This window comes from Scyliorhinus torazame, chromosome 14 (assembly GCF_047496885.1).
Source record: "Scyliorhinus torazame isolate Kashiwa2021f chromosome 14, sScyTor2.1, whole genome shotgun sequence".
Lineage (NCBI taxonomy): Eukaryota > Metazoa > Chordata > Chondrichthyes > Carcharhiniformes > Scyliorhinidae > Scyliorhinus > Scyliorhinus torazame.
Window position 1 is genome coordinate 21,646,264 of NC_092720.1, and position 21,157 is coordinate 21,667,420.

General features: G+C 47.2%; 1 protein-coding gene across 3 annotated transcripts in view; it reads right to left on the reverse strand.

The window, feature by feature from the left end:
* The window catches only part of LOC140389571 (P2Y purinoceptor 1-like), a 50,322-nt gene extending 50,019 nt beyond the window's left edge, over nt 1-303 (reverse strand). The window contains exon 1 of one of the 3 annotated variants that reach the window (XM_072473804.1): nt 46-303. The gene's annotated coding sequence lies outside the window, so the exon portion shown is untranslated. Of the gene's footprint in view, nt 1-31 lie in introns of all 3 variants that reach the window. The other 2 variants (XM_072473803.1, XM_072473802.1) reach the window with 2 other exon arrangements.
* Nucleotides 304-21,157: the final 20,854 nt, after the last annotated feature.

Below are 21,157 nucleotides of genomic sequence, written 5' to 3' on the forward strand. Positions count from 1 at the left end.
CTGTTGACAAACAAACTTTAAACTTTCCTACCGCACATCTCAGACCTTTTCAGACAGGAGCTCCGGCTCAGTGCTGGCACTTTATAGGGCTGTGCAACCGGAGAAAGACACGGTCAAATGGGTTCTTCTTTTCCTCCTCTTCCTTTTGTGACTTTTAATCTCTCCCATTGAAAGTCCGGCTCGGCTGCCCACAGATCTCACGCCAGTTTAAGAAAACACAGCGCATTATTCACATGTCAAGCACTGCTACCTCCCCGCTTTCTCTCCCCCACCCGGGAGAGCGTCATTGCAAAGGCGTGGCACTCGAAACTCTCCCACTTTTCTTTCACAAGCTCCTGTATCGAGTTGCACTCCCTACGGGCTCGCTGCTTGCGAAATTGACGTGAGCCCCGAGCTGATCGGTTTCACTTCTTCGCTCCGGTCTAATTTTAACAGCCATCTGTACATTTCTTTCAAACCGATTTCCTTTTCCAATTCCAGAATTGAATTCTCGCTTTCTGTGCACTTTTTTTAATATTGGAAATGCATCTGCAAACTTTGCAATTCTTCTATTTTATTCACCCCCCCCCCCCCACTCCCAATAATAATAACCGCTCATTGTCACAAGTAGACTTCAATGAAGTTACTGTGAAAAGCACCTAGTAGCCATATTTTGGCGCTTGTTTGGGTAAGCTGGTATGGGAATTCAACCCACTTCTGACCTTGTTCTGCATTATAAACCAGCTGTCTAGCCCACTGAGCTAAACCAGCTCCTAAACCCCCTCCGACGCGTTGGGATTCAGAGCAAGTGGCACCTGCCTTCCAACTTCGACACAGTTGCGGCAGCAAAGGAACAGATTGGCCACTTCTCCCAGAAAGCGGCTTTTTGTTTGGAGCTGAATAGCTGAATAAAAGATGTCACACGTCTTTTACATAGTTTCTCCCAGGCTTGATATAAGATGAATTTCAACATGTATTCACACAAGTTACTGGAGGGCTTTCGATAAAACATCGAAACAGAGAAATTAAAAGCAGGAGGAGGCCATTCGGCCCTTCGAGCTGCCTCTGCCATTCATTATGATCATAACTGATCGTCAAGTTCAGTACCCCATCCCGCCATCCCCCCCCCCCCCCCCCCCCCATATCCCTTGATAATAATAATTACCTTTATTATTGTCACAAGTAGGATTACATTAACATGGCAATGAAGTTACTGTCAAAATCCCCTAGTCACCACATTCCGGCGCCTGTTCGGGTACACTGAGGAAGAATTCAGAATGTCCAATTCGCCTAACACCCTTTAGCCCCAGGAGCTGTATCTAATTCCTTCTTGAAATTACACAACGTTTTGGCCTCAACTATTTTCTGTGGTAGTGAATTCCACAGATTCACCACTCTCTGGGTGAAGAAGTTTCTCCTCACCCCAGTCCAAATAAATTTACCCCTTATCCTCAAACTATGACCCCTCGTTCTAGACTCACCCATCATCGGAAACATTCTGAATCTACCCTGTCCAGCCCTGTTAGAATTTTGTATGTTTCTATGAGATCCCCTCTCACTCTTCTAAACTCCAATGGATATAATCCTAAAAAGCAATTTGCATTATTTATTATCCTGCAATTTATATGTTCATATTTATCCCATCAATCTACATCATTGTCTTCATGTCATTATCATATTTCCATTTCTTCTTCTTGGGGTCAAGGATGTCTTGACTCCACTTCGGGGAGACGGGTTCTCCAGTGGCTGAATAGTCCAATCCTGGATGTGCAGACTCTGCCTCGGGTTTGGCGGGTGGTGCTTGATGAGGTGGGTGGGTGGGCCGCTCTGGATTCTGCGCTCTCCTTCCACGGTTTACACTTGGCCTCCGTGTGCTCCATCCTGCGGCGCACAAGGTGATTGGCGCCTTCGCGATTGCTTCTTCTCCCGTTTGTGCGTTTTAAGGCAAGTGATTCCTATGTGTCAATGGGGATGTTGCATTTATTTAGGGAGACTTTCAGAGTGTCCTTGTAGCGTTTCCTCTACCCTCCTAGTGATCACTTGCTATTGCGGAGCTCGGTGTAGATCACTTGTCTCCTAGGCAGTTAGGAAGGCAAATGCAATATTAGTATTCATGTTGAGAGGGCTAGAATGCAAGAGCAGGGATGTACTGTTGAGACTGTATAAGGCTCTGGTCAGACCTCATTTGGAATATTGTCAGCAGTTTTGGACCCCGTATCTAAGGAAGGATGTGCTGGCCTTACAAAGAGTCCAGAGGAGGTTCACAAGAATGATCCCAGGAATGAAGGATTATCATATGAGGAGCTGGTGAGGACTCTCAGTCTGTACTCGACGGAGTTTAGAAGGATGAGATGGGATCTTATTGAAACTTACAGGATATTGCAAGGCCTGGATAGAGTGAACGTGGAGAGGATGTTTCCACTTGTAGGAGAAACTAGAACCTGAGGGCACAGCCTCAGAATGAAGGGACGATCCTTTAAAACAGAGATGAGGAGGAATTTCTTCAGCCAGAGGGTGGTGAATCTGTGGAACTCTTTGCCGCAGAAGGCTGTGGAGGCCAAGTCACTGAGTGTCTTTTTGACAGAGATAGATAGGTTCTTGATCGATAAGGGGATCAGGGGTTACGGGAGAAGTTAGGAGAATGGGGATGAGAAAATTATCAGCCATGATTGAATGGTGGAGTGGACTCAATGGGCCGAATGGCCTCATTCTGCTCCTATATATTATGGTCTCATGGGAATCTTGTGTTGGACATGTGGACAATGTGGCCCGCCCATCGCAGCTGGTCGAGCATGACCAGTGCCTTGATACTGGGGATATTGGCCGGGGAGAGGCCAATCACGTTGATATGCCTATCCTGCCAGTGGATTTACAGGATTTTGAGAAGGCAATGTTGGTGATATCTCTCCAGGGATGTGAGGTGTCTACTGTACATTGCCCATGTTTCTGATACACACAGAAGGTCAGGGACCACGGCTGTTCTGCTGACCATGAGCTTGGTGCTGGATTTGAGGTTGGTAGAGAACCTTTGTTTTCTGGATGTTCAGTCTCAGGCCTATTCTCTTTTATGCGTCGGTGAATGCGTCGATGATGGTTTGTAGCTTGGCCTCTGGGTCTGCATACCGCAGCTCGATTATATTCAATAAAAAGCAATTTGCATTATCTATTATTCTCCGATTTATATGTTAATAGAATTGCTACTGCCCCTTCTGTGCCCACATTGAAGTTACCTGCTGTCTCATTAAATATCAAAGATCTCAGGGGACTACTTGATAAAAAGCAGTGGATATATCCTGGCCGACATTTACCATTCAACAAATGAGCTGGTGAACGTTCTCATTTTCTATCTCTGAGACTCCGCTTTGCGCAATTTTGTTCCAACATTTGATCACCAACGAACAGCAACTAAACCTCAGTAGTAACTAATTGATGGCAAAGTAATCTGGGACATCCTGAGAGTATTGTATAATTCAGGTTCCATCTTTCTTCAAACTAGCTTTACGTTGGGAGCGAGAAACTGTAGCCAGCTCTGTGACATTATCTTACAGATATTCGCATAATAGGGCTTTGTGTGCTATTGGCGAGAAGCTGTTGAAATAAGCAGATTAGCCCAATTGCTAAAGAGTCTGATTCCCATTTACAGCATTGATCATGTTTCAGAAGTGTTTCATTGTCTGCAAAGGGCTTTGTGACTTCCTGATGTCATGAAGGGTGCCATATAAGTGCAAGCTCTTTCCTTTTTTTTGTCCAAAAATACCGTGTGGCCAATTCCGCTCTTCAAGGGTGTCAAAGGGCAGCATGGTAACATAGTGGTTAGCAGAATTGCTTCACAGCTCCAGCGTCCCAGGTTCGATTCCTGGCCTGGGTCACTGTCTGTGCGGAGTCTGCACGTTCTCCCCGTGTGTGCGTGGGTTTCCTCCGGGTGCTCCGGTTTCCTCCCACAGTCCAAAGATGTGCAGGTTAGGTGGATTGGCTATGCTAAATTGCCGTTGGTGTCCAAAATTGCCCTTAGTGTTGGGTGGGGTTACTGGGTTATGGGGATAGGGTGGAGGTGTGGGCTTGGGTAGGATGCTCTTTCCAAGAGCTGGTGCAGACTCGATGGGCCGAATGGCCTCCTTCTGCACTGTAAATTCTATGAAAAAAAAATCTACAAATGGGTTGCCATTGTATTCTTCACCTTACTTTCTCTTCCATTGCCTCCAATTGAATGGAGCATGTTTTTCCCCCCATAAACTCAGAGTATCCAATTTGTTTCTTCCAATTAAGGGGCAATTTAGCATGACCAATCCACCTACCCTACACATCTTTGGGTTGTGGGGGCGAAACACGCCCAAACACGAAGAGAATGTGCAAACTCCACTCGGACAGTGACCCAGAGCTGGGATCGAACCTGGGACCTCAGCACTGTGAGGCAGCAGTGCTAACCAGCGTGCCACCGTGCTGCCCGGGGCATGTTATATAATGTACGTTCATTCGATATTGTCCTTTTCATCCCAGCCCACAAGGTACAGTGGAAATGAGCCACAGTGAGCTTGCAGAGTAATTTCCAGGTCAATGCTGGGGCAGTGTCTCCTCCAACTGGAAGCAGCTGCCAGTCGCCAGTTTTCAATCGACTGCTACATGACAAAAGGGGATTTTTCCAGGAATGCCACTTGCAGCCCAGTGCTATCATTTGCAATGCAAGAGTAGAAAAACACAGAGCAATGCTTTCCTCAGCGACCCTTCCACCGCAACCCGCCCACACGAATGACCTGCCACACAGATGCAGAAACATCTGCTGTTGTCTTCAAAGTTGTTTCTGATCGCAGCACGGTTAATACATCAACTGCGAGAGGAATGAACTGTGGAACGTGAAGCTAATGTTTTATTTCTGGTGATTTGCTTTTGGTGCAGATCAAGCTGAGAGTTTATCACTCGGTACACATTAGGCTCAACGAGCAGGAATGTGTCAGGTCATGCAGCCTGCCCTGATAGGAGAATGAGGAAATGTTAGACGAATACTGACCAAGCTCCACCTAAATCTCCTTCTATCGAGCTGACAGGAGCCTTCTACTGTGGCACAGTAGTTATTGTCCAATCACAGCGATTCATTTCTGTCAATTCGTCTACAGTGTCAGCTTCGGCTCAGCTCTCGCCTCCGAGTCAGAGGTTGCAGATTTAAGGGCCACAAGGGATTTGAGCACAAAATCCAGGCCCACACTCAGCCCTGAGTTCGGTACAGTGTAAAGCTGACCCATTAGAGGGTTTGTCTTTCAGGTGAGACATTAAACCATGACATTGAAACATCTGCCCCTCAGATGAGCATGAAATAACCCACAAGAAAGCACTTTACGGAGGCTCAGGGAAATCACCCTGGCATCTCCTCATTATTCATCCCTTAACCAACATTATTAAAACAGACCCCCTGGTCATCATCAAAATTCTGCTTATGGGATCTATCTGTGTGCAAATTAATCACTGTATTTCGTATATTACTACAGGACACTTCAAAAGTAGCACACTGTCCGTGAAGTGCTTTTGGACAGTGCAAGCACTAAAGTACAATCACTGGGGAAAGTGGTGGCATAGTGGTATTGCCACTGGATTAGTAATCCAAAACTCAGGATAATGCTGCAGGGACCTGGGTTCGAATCTCATTGTTGGTCGGCGCAGGTTTGGAGGGCTGAAGGGCCTGTTCCTATGCTGTACTTTTCTTGGGGCAGCACGCGTGGCTCGCACTGTGGCTTCACAGCGCCAGGGTCCCAGGTTCGATTCCCGGTTGGGTCACTGACTGTGCGGAGTCTGCACGGTGTCCCCGTGTCTGCGTGGGTTTCCTCCGGGCGCTCCGGTTTCCTCCCACAGTCCAAAGACGTGCAGGTTAGGTGGATTGGCCATGATAAATCGCCCTTAGTGTCCAAAAATAAAGGTTAGGAGGGGTTATTGGGTTATGGGGAGAGGGTGGAAATGAGGGCTTAAGTGGGTCGGTGCAGACTCGATGGGCTGAATGGCCTCCTTCTGCAGTGTTTGTTCTATGTATCTATGTATCTGTGTGAGTGCCAGCTTGATTCAGTGCTGAAGTTTCTGGAGTGGGACCTGTGCCCATAACCTGTTTGACTACGAGTTATGAAAGCAACCAGTAAACCAAGGCTGATGGCTCTTGGTCTGGTCTGTAAAACTCCTGCTCTGTAATCACTCTTGGAGGTTACCTAGCTTCCGTTGTACTAATGTGAACCTCATCCTACTTTGTGCAAACTCTAATTTCCTTTGCTCGATGTGGGCGAGCCTTGGGAGGAAAGAGGAATTGAACCACTGAAGGTTTTGTTCGCGGGGATGGAAAGCAATGATGTTTTCTGCTCAGGATCCTTGACACCAAAAAGGAACAAAAGCCTGAGGTTTGAGGCTCGAGGAGGAGGTGCAGATGAGCTTGCAAGTTTAGCACCTGCCCATTAGCCTTTAATGCATAGAAAGATTGACAAATCATTGATTTTGAGCACACGATATGGAGGTTAAATTAATGATTGAGCATAAGAAATTAAAGTGAAATTGACAAAGTTGCAACCTGTGAACCATTTCCTGGAATGGCGGCATATTTACGGTAATGGGAGTATTCTGAATTTCTAAGACTGTCCCTAATGGACAATGTTCTTCCAGTATTGGAAGCTCTCAATATTATCTATCCCTTAGGACTTGTTTTTCAGCATCACTGTCTTATCTTGACCCATGTTTATCCAATATTCCCACCCATACTGCTGGAGCAACGGAACAGTGATAAGGCAGTAATGAAGAGTAAAACAGGGAGGGTGGACGTTGCAGATTAGAATTATAAAGAGCTTGTATCAGTGCTTTATAATTTACTTGTTGACTTACTATTGGGGGCTACTTCGTTCATGGTGTTAGCAATTCAAATTAATAGAATGTATTAAGAGCATTTAGTGTTGAAACATTTATACAGAGGATTATAATATTGTGTTTTCAGTTTCTAGACTGGCTATACACAAAATAAACAGATTTTTGTAACAATAGGACTCTGTCACGCTGTCATAGCCCTTTTGAAAAAAAAGGTGGCACGGTGGCACAATGGTTGGCACTGCTGCTTCACAGCGCCAAAGACGCAGGTTCGATTCCGGCCTTGGATGACTGACTGTGTGAAGTTTGCACGTTCTCCCCATGTCTGTGTGGGTTTCAAAGAACAAAGAACAAAGAAATGTACAGCACAGGAACAGGCCCTTCGGCCCTCCAAGCCCGTGCCGACCATACTGCCCGACTAAACTACAATCTTCTACACTTCCTGGGGCCGTATCCTTCTATTCCCATCCTATTCATATATTTGTCAAGATGCCCCTTAAATGTCCCTATCGTCCCTGCTTCCACTACCTCCTCCGGTAGCGAGTTCCAGGCACCCACTACCCTCTGCGTAAAAAACTTGCCTCGTACATCTACTCTAAACCTTGCCCCTCTCACCTTAAACCTATGCCCCCTAGTAATTGACCCCTCTACCCTGGGGAAAAGCCTCTGACTATCCACTCTGTCTATGCCTCTCATAATTTTGTATACCTCTATCAGGTCGCCCCTCAACCTCCTTCCTTCCAGTGAGAACAAACCGAGTTTATTCAATCGCTCCTTATAGCTTATGCCCTCCATACCAGGCAACATTCTGGTAAATCTCTTCTGCACCCTCTCTAAAGCCTCCACATCCTTCTGGTAGTGTGGCGACCAGAATTGAACACTATACTCCAAGTGTGGCCTAACTAAGGTTCTATACAGCTGCAACATGACTTGCCAATTCTTATACTCAATGCCCCGGCCAATGAAGGCAAGCATGCCGTATGCCTTCTTGACTACCTTCTCCACCTGTGTTGCCCCTTTCAATGACCTGTGGACCTGTACTCCTAGATCTCTTTGACTTTCAATACTCTTGAGGGTTCTACCATTCACTGTATATTCCCTACCTGCATTAGCCCTTCCAAAATGCATTACCTCACATTTGTCCGGATTAAACTCCATCTGCCATCTCTCCGCCCAAGTCTCCAGACAATCTAAATCCTGCTGTATCCTCAGACAGTCCTCATCGCTATCCGCAATTCCACCAACCTTTGTGTCGTCTGCAAACTTACTAATCAGACCAGTTAATTTTTCCTCCAAATCATTTATATATACTACAAACAGCAAAGGTCCCAACACTGATCCCTGTGGAACACCACTGGTCACAGCCCTCCAATTAGAAAAGCATCCCTCCATTGCTACCCTCTGCCTTCTATGGCCTAGCCAGTTCTGTATCCACCTTGCCAGTTCACCCCTGATCCCGTGTGACTTCACCTTTTGTACTAGTCTACCATGAGGGACCTTGTCAAAGGCCTTACTGAAGTCCATATAGACAACATCTACTGCCCTACCTGCATCAATCATCTTAGTGACCTCCTCGAAAAACTCTATCAAGTTAGTGAGACACGACCTCCCCTTCACAAAACCGTGCTGCCTCTCACTAATACGTCCATTTGCTTCCAAATGGGAGTAGATCCTGTCTCGAAGAATTCTCTCCAGTCATTTCCCTACCACTGAAGTAAGGCTCACCGGCCTGTAGTTCCCGGGATTATCCTTGCTACCCTTCTTAAACAGAGGAACAACATTGGCTATTCTCCAGTCCTCCGGGACATCCCCTGAAGACAGCGAGGATCCAAAGATTTCTGTCAAGGCCTCAGCAATTTCCTCTCCAGCCTCCTTCAGTATTCTGGGGTAGATCCCATCAGGCCCTGGGGACTTATCTACCTTAATATTTTTTAAGACACCCAACACCTCGTCGTTTTGGATCACAATGTGACCCAGGCTATCTACACCCCCTTCTCCAGACTCAACATCTACCAATTCCTTCTCTTTGGTGAATACTGATGCAAAGTATTCATTTAGTACCTCGCCCATTTCCTCTGGCTCCGCACATAGATTCCCTTGCCTATCCTTCAGTGGGCCAACCCTTTCCCTGGCTACCCTCTTGCTTTTTATGTACGTGTAAAAAGCCTTGGGATTTTCCTTAACCCTATTTGCCAATGACTTTTCATGACCCCTTCTAGCCCTCCTGACTCCTTGCTTAAGTTCCTTCCTACTTTCCTTATATGCCACACAGGCTTCGTCTGTTCCCAGCCTCTTAGCCCTGACAAATGCCTCCTTTTTCTTTTTGACGAGGCCTACAATATCACTCGTCATCCAAGGTTCCCGAAAATTGCCGTATTTATCTTTCTTCCTCACAGGAACATGCCTGTCCTGTATTCCTTTCAACTGACACTTGAAAGCCTCCCACATGTCAGATGTTGATTTGCCCTCAAACATCCGCCCCCAATCTATGTTCTTCAGTTCCCGCCTAATATTGTTATAATTAGCCTTCCCCCAATTTAGCACATTCATCCTCGGACCACTCTTATCCTTGTCCACCAGTACTTTAAAACTTACTGAATTGTGGTCACTGCAGACGACACAAAGGTTGGTGGAATTGCGGATAGCGATGAGGACTGTCTGAGGATACAGCAGGATTTAGATTGTCTGGAGACTTGGGCGGAGAGATGGCAGATGGAGTTTAACCTGGACAAATGTGAGGTAATGCATTTTGGAAGGGCTAATGCAGGTAGGGAATATACAGTGAATGGTAGAACCCTCAAGAGTATTGAAAGTCAAAGAGATCTAGGAGTACAGGTCCACAGATCACTGAAAGGGGCTACACAGGTGGAGAAGGTAGTCAAGAAGGCATACGGCATGCTTGCCTTCATTGGCCGGGGCATTGAGTATAAGAATTGGCAAGTCATGTTGCAGCTGTATAGAACCTTAGTTAGGCCACACTTGGAGTATAGTGTTCAATTCTGGTCGCCACACTACCAGAAGGATGTGGAGGCTTTAGAGAGGGTGCAGAAGAGATTTACCAGAATGTTGCCTGGTATGGAGGGCATAAGCTATGAGGAGCGATTGAATAAACTCGGTTTGTTCTCACTGGAACGAAGGAGGTTGAGGGGCGACCTGATAGAGGTATACAAAATTATGAGGGGCATAGACAGAGTGGATAGTCAGAGGCTTTTCCCCAGGGTAGAGGGGTCAATTACTAGGGGGCATAGGTTTAAGGTGAGAGGGGCAAAGTTTAGAGTAGATGTACGAGGCAAGTTTTTTACGCAGAGGGTAGTGGGTGCCTGGAACTCACTACCGGAGGAGGTAGTGGAGGCAGGGACGATAGGGACATTTAAGGGGCATCTTGACAAATATATGAATAGGATGGGAATAGAAGGATACGGACCCAGGAAGTGTAGAAGATTGTAGTTTAGTCGGGCAGTATGGTCGGCACGGGCTTGGAGGGCCGAAGGGCCTGTTCCTGTGCTGTACATTTCTTTGTTCTTTGTTACTAAAATGCTCCCCTACTGAAACATCTACCACCTGGCCGGGCTCATTCCCCAATACCAGGTCCAGTACCGCCCCTTCCCTAGTTGGACTGTTTACATATTGTTTTAAGAAGCCCTCCTGGATGCTCCTTACAAACTCCGCCCCGTCTAAGCCCCTGGCACTAAGTGAGTCCCAGTCAATATTGGGGAAGTTGAAGTCTCCCATCACCACAACCCTGTTGATACCTGTTTCCTCCAGGTATCTGGTGTCCTCCCACAGTCCAAAGATGTGCAGGTTAGGTGGATTGGCCATGCTAAATTGCCCCTTAATGTCCAAAGATGTGCAGGTTGGGTGGGGTGACGGGGACAGGGTGGGGGAGTGGGTCGAGGTTGGGTGCTCTTTCAGAGGATCAGTGCAGACTGGATAGGACAAATGGCCACTGTAGGGATTCTGTGGTTCAATGGTGAATTGCTTTGGGGCTTCCTGAGACAGTGAAAGTTGTTACACCATTGCAAGTGGGAAATGCAGCAGCCAATCTGCACACAGCAAGATTCCACGAACAGAAAGATGTTCATGACCAGATCATCTGTTTCTGTGATGTTGACTGAGGAATAGACACTATCTTGGACACCGGGGAGAACTTTACCTCATGGATCTTTAACATCCACAGTGGAGGACTGATGGGAGCTTGGTTTAACATCTCATCCAAAAACAAAACTGCTTTGGCCTTAATTCTGTGCAGTTAATATGTGTGTGTCTGCGGCAGCCATTTCTTTGGTATTGTAGAGTGGGAGGGCAGATTATATTTTTCAATTCCAGGGCCACTCTCGCCAGGATTTCACACGGAAAAATTTGGTGAGGTGTTCTCTTGCATGCAGCCAGCACAAATTGGGAAACTGGGCCCCACTGTCTGTAATTTTACGTTCTTCGATTTAAATGGGACAACGCAGGACAGTATTCAAGCTCCTGGCAGCAGAGTGAAGACTGGCAAAACATACTCTTATACATTCAAAATATCCATATGATGGCTCAATGGGTGGGACTTACAGAACTTAATTCATCCACCTTCTATTTTGTGATAAGCCATAAGACCATAAGACATAGGAGCAGAATTAGGCCACTCGGCCCATCAAGTCTGCTCCGCTATTCAATCATGGCTGATATTTTCTCATCCCCATTCTCCTGCCTTCTCCCCATAACCCTGACCCCCTTATTAATCAAGAACCTATCTCGGGGCTGGTTTAGCACAGGGCTAAATCGCAGGCTTTGAAAGCAGACTAAGGCAGGCTAGCAGCACGGTTCAATTCCCGTACCAGCCTCCCCGAACAGGTGCCGGGAATGTGGCGACTAGGGGCTTTTCACAGTAACTTCATTGAAGCCTACTTGTGATAATAAGCGATTTCTACTTCTACTAACTCTGTCGTGATGCCATGGAAGGCATGAAAAAATATATATCAGTATCATCCTGACTAACTTACATAAATATGAACACATGAATTAGGAGCCCTTGACTTCCTTGACTTGACTTCCTTGCTAATCAAAAATCTAACTCAGTCTTGAACATTTTCAATGGCCCAGCCTCCACCGCTCTCTGGGGTCGAGAATTTCACAGACCCTCTGGAGAGAAAATACTCCTCCTTATCCATGTCTTAACTGGGAAGCCCCAATTTTTATACTGACTGCTAGTTCCCCCACAAGGGAGCACATCGTCTTAGTATCCACCATGTGGAGCCTCCTCAGGGTCTTACATGTTCCAATCAGATCATCTCTAATTCTTCTAAACTTCAATGGATACAGACACAACCTGTTCAAACTTTCCTTACAGGATAACCCTTTTATTCCAGGAATCAACTGCGTGAATCTTCTCTGGAGTGCTTCCACTGCAATTGCTTTAATTCTTAAGGATGAGGTCTCACCAACACCCTGTGCAACTGTAGCTTAGGTGCTCTACTTTTATTTTCAATTCCCCTCCAATAATTGACAACATTCCATTTCCCTCCCTAACCACTTGTTGCACCTGCACAGCAACGTTTTGTGATCTATGTACCAGGACACCCAGGTCCCTCTGTACCACGGAGTTCTGTAATCTCTCGCCATTCAAATAATATACTACTTTTCTATCCTCATTATTTTCCCGCATTATGCTCCAGTCCAAAGCTAATCTCAGCTTCTAATGACGCCCTTCCTTTTCCTTTATCCAGTCGGATAACTTCTATCCCTTAATTGACTTTCAGTATTGGGTTACCCTGGAGATCCCTCCGGCAAAGAAAGGAGAATCTTCCAGCCTCAGTTCAATCCTCATGAACTTTGTGCATTAAATTTGAGTCTGAATCCCACTTGTATGGTGCATTGTCAACAATAGAGACGATCTGCCTCTCTGTCTCTCATCGTGACCCCTTTTAGCCCTCCTGACTCCTTGCTTAAGTTTCTTTCTACTTTCTTTGTTTTCCACACTTGCTTCGTATGTTCCCAGCCTCCTAGCCTTGGAGAAACTTGGTTTGTTCTCAGTGGAACGAGGGAGGTTGAGTGGTGACCTGATAGATGTCCACGAGATTATGAGGGACATGGAGAAAATGGATAGTCAGAAGCTTTTTCCCAGGGTGGAAGAGTCAATTACTAGGGGGCATAGGATTTCACTTGGGCTTTCCTTTACCACTTTAACAAACCCCACTGTCTTATCCTGTTTTACCACCTCAGCCTTCCCAGTGCTCTTCTTCAACCACCAACACTGTGACTTTACATGGCCTAGTTTATTACAGCAGGGTTCTGAGGAATGTGGAGGAACAGAGAGATCTTGGGGTTCATGTCCACAGATCTCTGAAGGTTGCCACTCAAGTGGATAGAGCCGTGAAGAAGGCCTACAGCGTGTTAGCGTTTATTAACAGGGGGCTTGAGTTTAAGAGCCGCGGGGTTATGCTGCAACTGTACATGACCCTGGTGAGACCACATTTGGAGTATTGTGTGCAGTTCTGGTCACCTCACTATAAGAAGGGTGTGGAAGCATTGGAAAGGGTGCAAAGGAGATTTACCAGGATGCTGCCTGGTTTGCAGAACAGGTCTTATGAGGAAAGGTTGAGGGAGCTAGAGCTTTTCTCTTTGGAGGGGAGGAGGATGAGAGGCGACTTAATAGAGGTTTATAAGATGATGAGGGGGATAGATAGAGTGGACGCTCAGAGACTATTTCCTCGGGTGGATGCAGCTGTTACAAGTGGGCATAACTATAAGGTTCAGGGTGGGAGATATAGCAGGGATATCCGAGGTATGTTCTTTACTCAGAGAGTGGTTAGGGTGTGGAATGGACTGCCTGCTGTGATAGTGGAGTCGGACACTTTAGGAGCTTTCAAGCGGTTATTGGATAGGCACATGGAGTAGACCAGAATGACAGGGAGTGGGATAGCTTGATCTTGGTTTCGGACAATGCTTGGCACAACATCGAGGGCCGAAGGGCCTGTACTGTGCTGTACTGTCCTATGTTCTAAGGTGCGACGGGCAAGGTTTAAAGGAGATGTACGAGGCAAATCTTTTACACTGAGAGTGGTGAGACCCTTGCTGCCGGGGGAGGTTGTGGAAGCAGATACGATAGTGACTTTTAAGGGGCGTCTTGATAAATACATGACGAGGATGGGAATAGAGGGTTATAATCCCGGAAGGGTCGGGGGTTTTTAGTTCAGACAGGCAGCATGGTCGGTGCAGGCTCGGAGGGCCGAAGGCCCTGTTCCTGTGCTTTAATTTTCTTTGTCCTTTTTTCTATGTTAACCCCAAAGCATGTGGGCATGATTCATCGGCCCCCACCCACACTTCTCACACTCATCGATCCAGATAGAAATACTAATTGGCTATCATTTATCCCAACTCTGCCCAATCTTGAAATTAAACAGACTGTTTCAATTATAACTATTTACAAAACCTGGCACCCGGAACACTGCCCTGTGATTTCGACACGTGCACCCTTTCCAATGTCTCTACATCCTTTTTATAATATGGAGACTGTCGTGATATTCAGATATCAATATACATGATCAATGTATGTAAATGTAGTACAGTCATTTCAACACTAGATGTCTCAAAGTCAGATACTATAAGAACCGGATTCCCGCTCTTTTTAGTTAGTTAGAGAGTGTGCTCCAGAACAGTGAACAAGCCAGACATAGAATAGCTAGAATGAGAGAAGTTAGAACTAGTTTGTTATAATAGTGTATATTTATATAGTTACCTGTATTGTACTTTATTTCTCTATAGTTAGCTTAGTATTGAGTAAAAGGACTCACAGTTTATTATTTTATGACTCATTAAATAGTTCAACTTTCAACAAGAAGACTATTGGTCATTTTATCATCCTGGTGGATTCAAGAGTAATATATATATTTTAGATAAGTCATTATTTAAAATATAACAGAGACCAGCTATTCACAGCACTCCAAGTTTAATCAAAGTTCCGTACAAGTTGAACATTCTCTGATTTTCAATTTTATTGCTCTAGACTTGGACCCCAGTGTTTTATTTGCTTTTCTTTTGACCTTAGTAATCCATGGCAATGCTCTTAATGGTTGTGTATCTGTATCCCCAGATCCATCTGTTATTTATTTAGACACTTATTTCTCACAGGGATATGTGACCACATTTGTGGTTCCATTAGCAGCCTCTGCATCGCAAGCCTCTGGGTTCAAGTTCCATTCTAAAATTTGAGCATAAAACTCAAGAGTGATACTCCAGAGGGGCAGCAACCGGGTGCTGAACAATCAGTGATGCTTGCTTTCAGATGAGGCATTGAAATGAGGCCCCATCTGCCCTCTTAGGTGGGCATAAAAGATGTCATGGCACTATTCTGAAGAGAAGGGGAATTACTCCCGGTGTCCTGGTCAATATTTATATGCATTCTTCAGTTTGGCAAATTGGGCCCAAAATTGGCTTAATAGCAGTAGGCAGAGGGTGACGGTCCCTTGCTGTTTGACTGGAAGCCTGCGTCCAGTGATGTGCTGCAGGGATCGGTGCTGGTCCCTTGCTATTTCTGTGCATTAATGATCTAGATGTGAATCTGGGGTTATGTTCATTAAACACACAGATGACACGAAAATTGGTGATAAATAGCGAGCAGGAAAGCCTCAGACTGCAGGATATAGATGGGCTGGTCAGATGGGCAGAACATTGGCAAATGGAATTTAACTCTGACAAGTGTAAGGCGATGCTTTTTTGGAGGACGAACAATGCAAGGGAATATACAATGAATGGTAGGACGTTAGGAAATTGTTATGGGCCAGGGTTTAGAGAACCCCAAAGTGTATCATGGAGTTCACCTGAACTTTTAATAGGTTGTGGTATGGGGAGCACACGGCCCACTCTACAGGTGTGGTACAGCAGAAATCGAAAAGTATTTTTTAAAGCAAAACAATGTTTATTCTGTGAACTCAAGTTAACCTTTTTAAAACATGCAATGAACAGCTTAGCAACCATTATTTCAAATACAACCCCCAAAGAATACAACACTAAGTAATCCTTATGTTCCTTTTAACATCCATAAGACTTTAAAAACCTTTTAACAGAAGCACATTACGTTTAAATTCACTACTGAGAGCATTTATTGCTTTGAAATCACTCAAATGAACACGCTTTAGCTTGTGGAGGGATCCATGCACATCTACCGGCTTTCACTGCAGCTTTTCTCTCTGAAAACGAAACTAAAACCTCACTCTATAGCAGCCTGCTCAAAAACAAAAGTAAAGCAGACAGACAGCCCAGCTCCACCCACTCTCTGACATCACTGCAGTAATAAACACCCATTTCTTAAAGGTACACCCACCACAGTTATCTATAAAAACACCCATTTCTTAAAGGTATCCTCACATGACAAAGTACAGAGGGACAGATAGACCTTGGAGTGCATGTCCAAAGATCCCTGAAAGCAGCAGGACAGGTAGATAAGGTGGTTAAGAAGGAATTTGGGATACTTGCATTTGTCAGCCGAGGCATTGACTATGAAAGCAGGGAGGTTATGATGGAGCTGTATAAAACATTTGCTAGGCCACAGCTAAAGTACTGTGTGCAGTTCTGGTCATCACAAGTGATGCACGATCAATTGCACAAAGACTAAGGTTGGGTACAACTGTGGCTTTATTGCAGTCAGATGCGTGGCCTCCTGCTGCAGCTGGCGAAATGACAGTTGAATGAAGGACATGCATATTTATACTCCTCCTACTGGGCAGAGCCAGCCGGCAGGGGCTACCGGCGAACCTGTAGTACAGGTCCTACCTTACATCCCCTAATACAGGTGTACAGTGGTTCACCACATTCACCCCCTGTTAAAAATGAGTCCGGCGGGGTTGGTGTGGAACTACATACAGTGTTGAACATCATTTACAGTATCATAGAAACAACATGGAAAGAGAAAAGAATTGTCCATTTTGAAGGTCCAGTTAAAGGTTCAATCTGCCTGGAGCCTTGACGTTCCACTGTGAGCATTGTAACGGTGGCGGCGACGGCGGTGCTGGTGGTGCTGGTCTGCTGTTAGATGACTCCGGGAGCATGCCAAAATCTTCGTCGTCCTCTTGCATGGGCAGGGGAAGGAGGGATGGGCCTGGTGGGGACAATGATGGAAGAGCCGGGGAAGGGGAGGATGGCGCCTGGGCGGGGGAGTGCGTTTGGTTGGAGCCTGCTCCCTGGGAGACAGTATCTTGGCGGCTGTCAGGGTACGCAACATAGGCATACTGGGGGTTGGCGTGGAGCAAGAGTACCCTATCCACCAACGGGTCCGCCTTGTAGAGTCGGACGTGCCTACGGAGAAGGACCGGTCCTGGAGAAGCGAGCCAAGTCGGGAGCGACACCCCGGATGTGGACCTCCTGGGGAAGGTAAAAAGACGTTCATGGGGTGTGTTATTTGTAGCGGTGCACAGTAGTGACCGGATGGAGTGCAGTGCATCAGGGAGGACCTCCTGCCAGCGAGAGGCTGGAAGGTTCCTGGACTGTAGGGTCGGCTGGACGGTCCTCCAAACCGCCCCGTTCTCCCTTTCTACCTGCCTGTTTCCCCGGGGGTTATAGCTGGTTGTTTTGCTGGAGGCGATACCCCTGCTGAGCAGGAACTGACGCAGCTCATCGCTCATGAATGAGGATCCCCTGTCACTGTGGATGTAGGCGGGGAAACCGAACAGAGCGAAGATTGTGTTGAGGGACTTGATGACAGTGGCGGACGTCTTTTCCGGGCATGGAATGGCGAAGGGGAACCTGGAGTACTCATCGACAACACTGAGAATATACGTGTTACGGTCGGTGGAGGGAGGGGCCCTTTGAAATCCACGCTGAGGTGTTCAAAGGGGCGGGAGGCCTTCACCAGGCGCGCGCGGTCTGGCCGGAAGAAGTGCGGCTTGCACTCCGCACAGACCTGGCAGTCCCTGGTGGCTGTCCATGCTTCCTCGACGGAGTAGGGCAGGTTGCGAGCCTTGATGAGATGGTATAGTCGTGTGGCCCCCGGGTGACAAAGGCTGTCATATAGAGCCCAGAGTTGGTCTACTTGTGCGCTGGCACATATACCACAGGCGAGGGCGTCTGGGGGCTCGTTGAGCTTGCCGGGGCGATACAAAATCTCGTAATTATAGGTGGAGAGCTCGATTCTCCACCGCAAGATTTTATCATTTTTGATCTTGCCCCGCTGCGTGTTGTTGAACATGAAGGCTACCAACCGTTGGTCAGTGAGGGGAGTGAATCTCCTGCCGGCCAGGTAATGCCTCCAATGCCGCACAGCTTCAACGATAGCCTGGGCCACTTTTTCGACGGATGAGTGCCGAATTTCAGAGGCATGAAGGGTGCGGGAAAAGAACGCCACGGGTCTGCCTGCCTGATTGAGGGTGGCGGCAGGGGGACATCTGATGCGTCGCTTTCTACTTGAAAGGGTAGTTCTCGTCTACTGCGTGCATCCCTGCCTTGACTATATCAGCTCTGATCCGGGCGAAGGCCTGTTGTGCCTCGGCCGTGAAAGGGAACTGGGTCGACTGTATGAGTGGGCGTGCCTTGTCCGCATAGTTTGGGAGCCACTGAGCGTAGTACGAAAATAACCCCAGACAGCGTTTGAGGGCCTTGAGGCAGTGGGGGAGGGGAAGCTCCATGAGGGGGCGCATGTGGTCGGGATCGGGCCCCAGAACTCCATTCTGGACCATATAGCCGAGGATGGCTAAGCGGGTCGTGCTGAACACACACTTCTCTTTGTTATAAGTGAGGTTGAGGAGAGTGGCGATGCGGAGAAATTTAGCGACTGCATGGGCCTGGCACACTGTGGCAAAGTGACTCTTTTTGCCGCAAGCCTTGCAAATGGTGGTGCGGGCCAGGCAACGTTGGCGAGGGTGCTTCTGCTGACCGCAGAAATAGCATCAGGACCCCTGGGGTGCACTGTTTTGCGTGTGGTGCAGCCGTATTGGCTAGGCAGGACCCCAGCTAGGGCGGTCGTTTGTGGGGTCCAGGAGAGATAAGAGGGGTGGGCCGCGTGGCTGGAGGGGTAAGCCTGAACATTACGGGAGGCGACCGTCATGGAAAGCGCTAATTTTTTTGTCTCTGCTAGGTCAAGTGTGGCCCCTTCCAGCAATTGTTGTCGGATGAGGTCCGACCCAATCCCCGTTACGAAAGCATCGCGCATGAGGAGATTAGAATGTTCGGCGGCCGTAACGGCCTGACAGTCACAGTCCCGGACGAGTGGGATTAGGACACGCCAGAAGTCTTCGATGGACTCACCAGGGAGTTGAGAGCGAGTGGCGAGGACGTGTCTGGCGAAGAGTGTGTTCGCTTTCTGCACGTAGTTCTCTTTGAGGAGTGCCATGGCTTCCGCGTAAGTCGGGGCGTCCTGGATCAGCGGGAGCATGCTTGAGCTCAACCTGGAATACAGGACCTGTATCTTCTGAGCCTCTGTCGGTGGGGTGGTTGCTGAGTTAATGTAGGCCTCGAAGCAAGCTAGCCAGTGATTAAAGTCTTTTCTAGCGTCGATCGATTGCGGATCCTGCTGCAGGCGATCTGGTTTGATACGGATGGCCATCCTGTCGAAAATCTGACTGCAATAAATTGATGCACGATCAATTGCACAAAGACTAAAGTTGGGAACAACTGTGGCTTTATTGCAGTCAGATGCGTGGCCTCCTGCTGCAGCTGGCGAAATGGCAGCTGAAAGAAGGACACACGCATTTATACTCCTCCTACTGGGCGGAGCCAGCCGGCAGGGGCTACCGACGAATCTGTAGTACAGGTCCTACCTTACATCCCCTAATCCAGGTGTTCAGTGGTTCACCACAACAAGATAGGAAGGATGTGATTGCCACGAGGAAGGATGCAGAGGAGATTTACCGGGATGTTGCTTGGACTGGAGTGTTTCAGATATGAAGAGAGGTTGGTTGGCTGAGTTTTTTCTTTGGGGCACAGGAGGCTGAGGGGTGTACAAAAGGCTGATTGTGGTGTACAAAATTATGAGGAACATAGATGGGACAGAGGGGTTAATAACCAGGGGGCATAGCTTTAAGGTAAGAAGCAGGAGATTTAGAGGAGATTTGAGGAAATATCTTTTCACCCAAAGGGTGGTACAATGTGGAACTCACCACCTGACAGGGTGGTAGAGGCAGGAACCCTCATGACATTGAAGATGCATTTCGAGGGGCTCTCGAAGCACCATAGCATTCAAGGAAAATGGGATTAGAATAGACAGGTGCTTGATGGCCTTGGGCCGATGGGCCACATTCTATGCTGTAAAACTCTTGAATGAAATGAAAATCACTTATCGTCATAAGTAGGCTTCAAATGAAGTTACTGTGAAAATCCCCTAGTCGCCACATTCCGGCGCCTGATCAGGGAGGCTGGTACGGGAATTGAACTGTGCTGCTGGCCTACATTGGTTTGCTTTAAATGACAGCGATTTAGCCCAGTGTGCTAAACCAGTCCTTCGCTCTATGACTCTATTCAACATTGCAAAAGCAGATTAGCTGATCATTATTGCACTGCAATTTGTGGGTATTTGCTGTGTGAAATTAAGCTACTGGGTTTCCTGCAGTACAACAGTGGCTGAATTTCAAGATGGTACCAAAATGCTTTGAAATGAGCTGCGTTTGTGAAACTGCTGCCATATAAATTCAGTCCATTCTCTTTTCCCCCCTTATTCGTCATATCAAGTTGTCTTACCTCACACTTTTCCACATTGAAGTTAATTTGCGAATTACATGTCCAGTTTGAAAGTATTTTAATGCCTTCCTTTATTTTGCCTCAGTCCTTGACAAACACCCCCATTTGGCAAATTTAGACCCTTTGGTATTTTTTGATTGCTCAGACATGTTCCATAGAATCCCTACAGTGGAGAAGGAGGCCAATCGGCCCGTCGGGTCTGCACCAACCCTCTGAAAGAGCACTGTACCTAGGCTCACTCACCCACCCTATCCCCTTTGTCTTGGTTGTTGCACCGTTGTCCCTGTATCAGAAGGTTGTGCCTTCAAGCCCCATTCGAGGGAAGGGCTGTCTATCCCCACTAAAGACTTCGGGGGTGGCAACTAGGGGCTTTTCGCAGTAACTTCATTGAAGCCTACTTGTGACAATAACCGATTATTATAACCAACTCCCTTGCACAGCATCAGATAGCAAATGGTGGTTAAAATGTCCCACATCATCTTTATCTGGTGTTTTAGTGGTATTAGTACTGAGGCCAGTACATGCCCACCCCACCCCAGGGCATGTTTCTCGACGGCAGGAGGTGGCCCACGTTGGCCGTCGGCGGCATATTCCGGTCTCGTCACTGTCAAAAGGATTTCCGATTGAATCTACCTTGCATTGCCGGGAAACCCACGGTGGTGGTTTTCCGGCAGCCGGACTGGAAGTTCCCACTGGCCAGAAGCCG